The 9638-nt window shown below is 42.1% G+C and overlaps 1 long non-coding RNA gene across 1 annotated transcript; it reads left to right on the top strand.

Annotated features, from left to right (window-relative positions):
- The first annotated feature begins 2379 nt into the window (after nt 1–2379).
- LOC114621772 lies at nt 2380–9177 on the top strand. The gene is made up of 2 exons (XR_003711466.1): nt 2380–2504; nt 8960–9177. It is a non-coding gene; the product is annotated as an uncharacterized LOC114621772 (long non-coding RNA).
- The last annotated feature ends 461 nt before the right edge of the window (nt 9178–9638 follow it).

The raw sequence follows: 9638 nt of genomic DNA, 5'->3' as shown, positions 1-9638 counted from the left end.
AGATGATTTTCTCCCTGTAGGCAGGATTGGGGGGAAGAAGAGCAAATGGAGTTTCTTAGCCTATGTAGGGAATAAGCAGGGATTCCAACCAAACAGTAACATCAGCAGCTGACCAGGGAGCAAAGAGAGGATCAGAAGCAAGGTCTGGCTATAAGCACTCAAAGGTCCATCCCCAGTGACCCAGTGACCCGGTGACCCACTTCCATCAGCCAGCTCCCACAACACCCCCCAAAGAGAGAGACCAGCTAGAGACCAGTGTTCAAATTCAAGAGCCTGGGGGTAAACATATAATACCCAATCTCTAACACTACCTATGCAACAGATGTCTGCCTCTTGGTAGAGAGAATTTCAGACACAAGAGATTCATTATAAGCCCCTTCAAGATAGGAATATGAGTAAGTACCCCAGAAGAGAAAATAAATCCTCTCAAGCATCTACTAGAACTGGGGAACCTGACACCAGATGGGACACTATTTACCGTGTAAGCCATTATTAATCCCTTCTTCTCTCCTATCCCATTACCACTTGGACCATGGAGAAGCCAAGTGGGAAAATGGGGTTACCAGATGTAGTGGATTATTTTAAAGTCAACTGGACACAATCTAGAACCATTTGGGAAAGGAGTATCAATGAAGGTTTGTCTAGATTAAGCTGCTCTGTGGGCACGCCTGTGAAGGATAGTCCTAATCGGGTTGAGTGGAAATGTCCACCCTCTGTGGGTGGAACTATTCTCTAAACAGATTCTGGATGGCAGAATAGTGGAGATGGTGGGCTTATTGGGCATGTATGCACCAATCCATCTCTCTCTGCTCTCTGCGGTGGATTTAATGCATGTGACTAGCTGCTGACATTTCTTGCTGCCTTGATTTTCCTGCAATGATGAAAAGTACCTTGAATTGTGAGCCAAATAAACCCTGTTGTGCATCTGGAGTTACTCAGAAATTCACCAGCCTGACCCTTAACACATTTTAACAAAGAAGAGGCTTTTATTCAGATATGGACACCAGGTTCACACCAGGACTTGGTCCTGAACGCAGGACCCAGTCACCTTAGCCAGGGATTTATAAAGGCAGAGAATACAAAGTTACAGTTTGTTCTCATGCAAGCAGATGGTCTTCTTGTGCAAAGCACGTTTGTTTATAGAAACAGAAGCTGCAGGGGAAAAAAATCTAACCCTTAATGGCCCTTAACATTTGAAGGTCTAATTGTGCTTTATAGTTCTCTTAAGCACAGAGACTTTAAACTTTCAAACATTAAGTTAACTATCAACATAACAATATCCATCCCAACCCTTTCTCCTTTAAGTTGCTTTTGTTGGAATATTTTATCACAGCATCAGGAAATGAAGCGAGGATACCAGCCACGGCATGCTCTTCTCCCACCTTAGTGTCAATCTGTGCTGAGGAAGAAGAAACAATCTGAACCAAGGCTAGAGTCTGAGGCTAGACATTTTAATTTCTAAATCAGAGTGTTGCTTGTCATTTAAAGTGATCAAAGAATTACCTAATCCCTGAGATTAAGCAGAGTGATTGTGGGTTTGCTGGAGAATTATGTAGGGCAGGCAGAAATTTATCCCTTCCAAATAAATTGCCAAGGTGTTATGGCTGACACAAACAAAATGGTATTTGTTGAAAGAGGGGGGCCTGGTCAGCACCCCAGTTGCATTTATTTTTATTTGTGATTCTCACCTGAGCTGGCTTACCATACAGCAGGATATTAAGTGTATTTCCTGTAGGTCTTGGGAGGTAGCAGAACAAAACTGGAATGTAGTCTTCCTGGAGGGAAGATGTTGCTGCCTGCGCCACCTCTGTGACTAGGAGATGCCTAGGACGTCACACATATGAAGACAGGGATGAGCTCCTGCCAGCCAGATCCTAGCACAGGTAGGAGTTAGGCTATGAGGACAAGAACACTGAGGAGCAAAGATGGCACCTCCTTACACACACACACACACACACACACACACACAGGCACACCAATTTTGGCTTAACCACCACAGTGACTCCGAGCCATTCCACTTCCCTGAGCATCTCTCCATCTTAGTCTCTGTAACTGGTATAACTAAAAGAGATTGTGTGTGTGTGTGTGTGTGTGTGTTGAGGTATTGGGGTGGGGGAAGTTAATAGCTCAGCTCTATCTGAAACACCTGCTGAATCGGTGGGGGACTCCCACAGGAAGCAGATGGTCCACTCAAAATAGAACAATGTGAAGCCAATCTATTTACAAAAGGCACTTGCGAAGGTGTTAGTGAATGGTGGTGTATCCTGGGCCTCACATACCTAGGCCTAGGGGAAGCTGGAAGACAAATACTTCCAAAACATGTCTGGGAGCCCCAGGATGTAGGAAGAGTTGGAGACTTTCTTAACTATTTGTCTAAATATTTGAAATTAATCACTTGAATCACCAAACCACTAAAGGACGTGTGTTCTGTGTCGTCTCAGCAAATCCCTGTGTGGCAACCTAAAAGACTTAGAATACTGTTCAGAATACTGTGCTGGAACAAGGTAGGTGGGAATGGACTCCAGCCCCTGCCCCCTACCCCCAACCCCTACCACTCCCGGCTCCCAGCCTACTCCATTCTGTCATCACTATAACCTCTGCTGTGACTCAGAGAAAGCTTGCTCATACAAATGGACACCCTGGCCTCATATCCATGCTGACCCCAGCACTCCCCACAAAGACATCACATGCCCTTTGGTAAGCTAGGGACCCTTCAGAGAAAGAGTACAGTGTGTGATGGTGACAGAATGGAGGCTTAATAGTGAGTCTTTACAGCTTTACAAGAATTTCCCTGCATTAGCCTCACTATTTAGTAAAGTTTAACTGGGGTGACAGACTCCCTCAAAGCCATTTCTGCTTCTGCAAGACCAGTCTTCAGAGTTTGGCATTCCAGAAGACTTTACAGTGGCAACAGCAGGAACCAATGAGGGTTTTCTAAGAGAGAATTCAGGAGTGGTGAAGAGGTCCCCACACTCAAGTGACCTGTCTCTACCATCCTGAGAGCACCTGAGCTTTGCTGTAACAAAAGGCCCAGCTGAGATAGTGCTAATGTAGTCTTGTGTCTTGGTCCATGGTTCCAACAAGCTCTTACCTGTTCATTCTGTTTTCTGTGGCACTACAGGAGAAGCCCACAGGTCTATCAGGAAGACACCACCCGGAGGGGAGGTCACAGAGACAGTGGAGGCACACAGCCTCCCTCCCAGTGCTCTGCTGGGTGAAAGCTTCACTTATAAGTTCTAGAACTGTTGTGACTCTGAAGCATTTAACCCACTGCGGGCCTTCTGCTTACACAAGCTTAATTATTCACACATAAGCAGATGTGTGTATAAACATCCTTATGCACACAGGCATGATAAGACTATGCTCCACAGGCTGAGGGTTCCCTTCATCCAGATGTGACTTGTAGCCCCTGTTTTGTTCCATCAAAGCTTATTTCAGGTCAGGCTCAGGAGATTATTCTTCCAGGTCAGTCTCAGACAATATCACTGAGACTTAAATGCTTTCTGTAGAATGAGGAACTGAAGGAGGAAAATTATAATGAAGAGAAAGACAAGCAATGCTTTTGGGATGAGATCAGTCTTTCTCCAACCTCCACTTGCTATTCACACTCCCCATGTCACTTCAATCAAATTTCCATTCTACATCCTAGTGTCTTTATTGTTAATAGAGGCTGACAGTGTTCCTTAAACTGCAGGCTGCTTTGCAAACATTAAGAGATGTAGCATGCAGAAAGAATGCTAGACCTCACCTGAGTCTGTCTCCTTCCCTCAGCCCTAGTGGAAGCATATTATGGACAGGTCAGAACATAGACAGCTTGACCCACAACACCACAATATGCACTGCTTGCTTCTCTACCTTCCAAACAAATTGTTTCATTAATTTTTTGGCAAAGAAAGAAAAGAAGAGCTGGCAGCTTGCCGAGGTAAATGGGATCCTTTGTCAGACTTTGTGGCCTGCAACGAACCAAGCTCTTACCCAGCGTTAATCTGCAGGGCACCATAATCCAAATTATACAGTGTTACAAGTCTGATGCTCAAGGGTAGAGAATGTGTTGATTCTAAAGTAGTGGTCTTGGAGCCAGCTATAGATTAGATTCAATAGGGGAAGTCCAGAGCAGAGTGTATGTTGAGGAGGTGGAGAATGGGAAATAACCCTTTCTTCATCAGTCCAAAGACTCGCCTGATGAGCGTTTCTCAAGACGACTAACTATTGTGGTATTTGTCCCTTTCAGAGAAAACTCTTACCTGTCTGCTAGATTATGGCCAGTTTCCAGTGTCTCCACAAGACTCACAGGAGGAGAGGCCCCTGCTGTGCATCTTCTAGCAGCACATTCAGTCTCCTCTAGGCTGATTTGCAGCTCACACTCAGAAATGAGAACTTCAAAAATTTACTCTGACCACCCCCTTTAAGGACCTACAGTCTCTAGAGAATCTTCCCCGAGGGTATGGTCATTAGGGAACCTGGGGTGAAGTGGGGGGTTATTCTGGTCAAAAGAGATCTGTCCTCTTCCATGACTTGTGTCCTTGTGCTGTCTTCCTCTGCAAAGCCTGATTGTTTCAGTCTCCCATTAAAGCCCAGTGTCTGTTTCTAGACTTGCAGAATCCCAATTCTCCAGCACTGCTGATCTCAGGGCAGAGCTTCCCCTGGGGCTTTGCCTTCGTAGCACTTCATGCCTCGTTTAGTCTATTATAAAAATGATCCTCAAATGTTTTTATCATGAGATGCCATAGGCTCTGTGAGATATTCAAGTGAGACAAAAGAGAAGACAGTATGTTTCCTTCTCCTCTCTCGCAACCGCCACTCTCCAGAGTTAACTGTCTTCTGTTTGGTGTATATTATTGTAGGTCTTTTACTAAGGGCTATATTTTAACATTCATCATTAGAATGCATGTGTATTTTATATAAAACGCTTGGTAGTAATTTTCCAATCTCCTTGACCATGGGTTCAAACATTTGCATGCTGCTTCAACAAGTTTGGAGGTGCTGTAAACAGACATTTACCAAATGTCAATTAAATGGTCAGTTTTAATTTTTCATGATTATAACTAATGGTGCGATAAATGTTATTATGTACTTTTTTCATTTTAGATCATTTACATTGGTTTGATTCCCATAAATGGAATTACTTAGCAAAAGAAAACAATCTAAAGGAGCAATTTACAACTTAATAGGGTGATAAGAAAATAAGAAAGATACATAGCCAAACAACTTATTGCTTAAATATGTTATAGTTCATTTGTATTATTAAATACTACAAAGCCATTAAAATAATGCTACAGGAGAAAATTTAATATTATGAGATTTACCCTGTGTAATAATTTATAAAACAAGTACCCAAAATTATATGTAATTTGCATAAAAAGCTTTTAAAATTTTTATTTATGTGTGTAAGTTGTATAAAGGCATTTAAATTTTTCTGTTGATTTTTGTTTATGTGTATGTGTGTATGCCCACTTGTCTGGATGTGCACATGTGCATGCTGTACCTGTAGAGGCCAGAAGAGGGCATTAGATCTACCTGGAACTGGAGTTACAGGTAGTTCTGAGCTAAATCATATGGGCACTAGGAACCAAACTCCAGGTCCTCTGCAAGTATTCCTCACAACTGAGCCTTTTCTCCAGACCCGTACATGAAAGAATTTTTATAACCAATGTATACCAATGCAATTTATACATGAGTACTGTTGGGGTCCAGGAGTCTTCCTGCAAACAACATGAACAATCCCAGTCAGACAGGGATGGTTGATTGAGCACACACTAAAGACTGATTGACCTGGGCAACAGCTCAGGCTTGAGAGCTAAAAGCTACATGCTGGACGTTTTTCAGAACCAGCTTATAAAAGTTAAAACCACAAACAACAACAACAACAAAACCCACAATGAGCTCATATACAGGTGCTAGAAGTACTACCCAGTGGTTGGCCCTGACTCAAGCCATTTTATACATAACAGTTCATATTGACCTTTAATTTGATGGGTTCTATGTGAAGATTATAGTTGTGTGGAATTTCTTAAGATTAACAAACCTCATAACATATAGAACATAGCAGGCAGAGTATATGGTCGCAATGACCCTGCTCTGAGTCAAGTTACTTTTCTGAGTCAATTTATTTTTCTGTGTCAATGATTGGCAGGCATTTACAGCAACTATATGAAATAGCTGGCAGGATTGGAACAAAATGGCTCCAGCTATGTGAGGGGGGTGCAGGCCTCAACAAGTACATTGTTAAAGAGCAGGCGAATGCAGTCTTGAAGGAGCTTGGAAGGCTCCTTCCCGGACCCCTGGACCCCAACGGTACTCATGTATAAATTGCATTACCAAGAATGAAGATTTGTTAGAAAGGTGCAACAATTTAAAAGATGTAGCTCTGAGGAATGATTTTAAAAAGGAAAGAATTCAGGAGTGATCAGCTGCTTGCTGAAAAGAGCCAGAGTCTAAATTCTAGGCTTTGCTGGAAACCAGGTTTCTGTCACCACTATTCAGCAGAGTGAAAAGAGACACATGTGACACGCGCACACAGGTAGGTTCAAACACAACCCCTTCACAAAACAGACCTTAGCTGCCCTGTGCTTAGAATAGAAAATCCAGAAATAACTGTAGACATGGGTTCAGTAGCAATGGAAGCATCCAGATAGGACCAGTAAATGAAGTTATAGTGTGCTTGTATGATAGAAATTAATAACCATATTTCAAAGGAGCTCATGTTCAGCTCTTACTAAGGATGAAAAAAGCCAGCCTGAAAAGGCTAGTAACAGGCAGAGGCAGCCCAGGGTAGTAGAAGGCATGAGACAGAACAGGCAGCTACTGACTTGGTGAAATCAGGTAGCATTTAGGTTCCTGGTAGCATTCCACTGATGGCTTGGACACGGTCTGTTCATTTGTGGTAAGCTGTCACTGTCTACAGTTATAACAAAGAAGTCTTTCTGTGTGTGTATTGTACTTTTTAGCTTCTAAAAGTGATGACGATATATATGAAAAGAACCAGGCTTTGAGATTTGTATCAGTTGATATAATCTAAAGTTGACAAACCAGGAAATACAAGTAAACTTCTTTTCATATTTTCACCCAGAACAATGTTGTGAAGTAGAACTTTCTAGAACAGTGAAGTGTTCCATAACTGGCCCATCCCACCTGGTGGCTTCCAGCTGCAGGGGTATAGAGCACCTGAGTTGTAGTGAGTGACTGAGAAACTGGAGTTCACTTCATATTTAATCTTACTCAGTTTTCAATAGAGCTTCTTAAACTGGGGTCTTGACCCCAACATCTCTGAATGAGGGTCCACGAAAGCTTGACCACAGCAAAGGGTGTCTGGACAGGTGATGGCCAAGAGAGCATTCAAAATCAAACCTGAAATGAATCCCTGGTGTTGCTGACAGCATTTGACTGTTACATCATGTGACCTCATGGCAACCCTGGTTGTAAGCACACACACACATACCCTGTAGCTGCATGTCATCACAGCGTGGAATACTGGTCGATGTTATCTGAAACACCCTAACTCGGATTCAGCATGAATTACATTATGTTTCGCTGTACATACAGTTTTCTGCCCTTATAGCAATTTGGTAACAGGAAACAAAGACATTATTTTCCTACCAGCACAACCAAGCATGCAAGTTTCAAAGTTTATCTCTGGACTATATTGTGTTAGAGTGTTTGATATTAAGTGTTGAATCATGGTTGTTTGAATGCTGGGTGTGGTAGTGCATGCCTTTAACTGCAGCGCTGGGGAGGCAGAGGCAGGCGGAACAAGTATTAGGATAGTCATGTGCTACACAGCTACACAGAAAAATCCTGTCTCAAAAAAATTAAAAAATTAATTAAATAAATAAAATTGGTGTCCTATTTGCTGACTTCAGGTTTATGAAAATATTAAATAAATTTTGACTTGGGATTAGGACAGAATCTCCAACAACTTCTGAGATAGCCTTAAACAGACTTCTAGCATTTTATATTAAATGCTTACGCCAAGAGGCATTTTGGCATTGATAATTATAAAATCAAAGTATCAATCAGCTTTTAAAGGCATTGAAGATGCTCTGTGTTTTGCAGTATTAAATATGCAGCCAAGGTTTAATTCTTCATGTATAAAATAGGCACATGCCTCTTATTAGTATATGAATTTGCTTCCATCTTTAATAAATGGCAATATATATATATATATATATACATATATATGAATTCCAATAAATTCCTTTAAAATAATTAAATGAATTATTTTTAAAATAATTAAAATAAATTTAAATTTAAAATAAATTTCTTTATAATTTTTATCAGTAAAGTTTGGATTTGTATGGCTAGTCACACCTATATATGCCCTGTGTCACATAAAAGAAATTCTCAGACCAGAAGGGGCAATGAATAGAAAAAGTAAGAAGGTTGGCCCCAAAGCCCAGCATGCTGGGCAGCAGGAGTCAGGAATGGTGGAACAATCGCCATGGAGACAGAGCCCAACAAAACTTCTGTCCCGGCAGTGAAGTAGCTTGAGGGTAGCTTGAGAATTAGGATCCTTTTATAGAAAACCTCTGCTGGGGGTAGAGAGTTATTATTAGTTAAGAGCACTTGTCACAAAGGAACCAGTTTGATTCCCAGCACTCACATGGAGGCTCACCACCTCCTGAAGTATCAGCAGGTACACATACACATGAAGGCAAAACATACATGCACACCTTTTCAATGCTTAATATCTAAATTTGCAAAGCTAGGGTTCCCCATAGAATGTTTCTTCCTCTCCCTTCTCCCCAAGACACAGAAGCTGAGTTTGAGCTGAATCAACGCTCAGGATTTGGTGGTGACCATCTTTGCCTTTGGGATGGTCTTCTGCAGCAGTGGCCTTGCCTCCCTGCTGAACTGTCTTGGAGTTCAGCAACAAAGTACAGGGACTGGTTTTAGTGGACTTCACAGAGAGTCTGTGATGAAGATAACTGTAAGTTCCTAACCGTATCCATCTTCCTTCTAGACTTTTCTCCATCTGGGTTTTGTATCCTCAAGCTCAACGTGCCAACACCAGCCTCCTGTCTTCTCCCCCTCTAGAAGAGTAGTTCTCGACCTTCCTAATGCTGTGACCTTACAGTTCCTCACGTTGCAGTGACTCCCAATCATAAGGTTATTCATTGCTACGTCACAGCTGTAATGTTGCTACTGTTATGAATCGTAATAAAAGTATCTGATATGCAACCCTTCTGAGGACCACTGTTCTAGAAGTACAGTCTTAGCGAATGCTACCTCTGTCTATCCAGATAGCCAAACACTCTGAGATCACCATTCCCTGCTCTGGAGAGAAGCCTGGAGACAGCGAGTACCTGACAAGAATGTTGGTCTTCCTGTTTGTTCTTCCCGGTTAATGCTAATGCCTCCTTCAAGACCTGCAGCAACTGTCAGCTCTTCAGAATCTTCTGATTAGAGAGGTTAATCACAGTGACATAAGGTCCACAATTCAGAGCAAAGCTGCCCAGCCTTCAACACGGGCTCAAGGACAATGAGGGGCAAAGCTGTCACACTATTGTAAGGATCCCTGGCCATGGCCCAGTCATTCAGGAACTAATATATTTTGCAAAGATTAGAGTAGTAAGTGGGTGAATTTTGTAGTACATAAATTTTAATACTTAATAAAGCTGTTTAAAAATTAAACCAGGAGG

The sequence above is a fragment of the Grammomys surdaster genome, unplaced genomic scaffold, assembly GCF_004785775.1.
Source record: "Grammomys surdaster isolate TR1022 unplaced genomic scaffold, NIH_TR_1.0 184, whole genome shotgun sequence".
Classification (NCBI taxonomy): domain Eukaryota; kingdom Metazoa; phylum Chordata; class Mammalia; order Rodentia; family Muridae; genus Grammomys; species Grammomys surdaster.
This window is presented reverse-complemented; position numbering and strand designations above follow the sequence as displayed.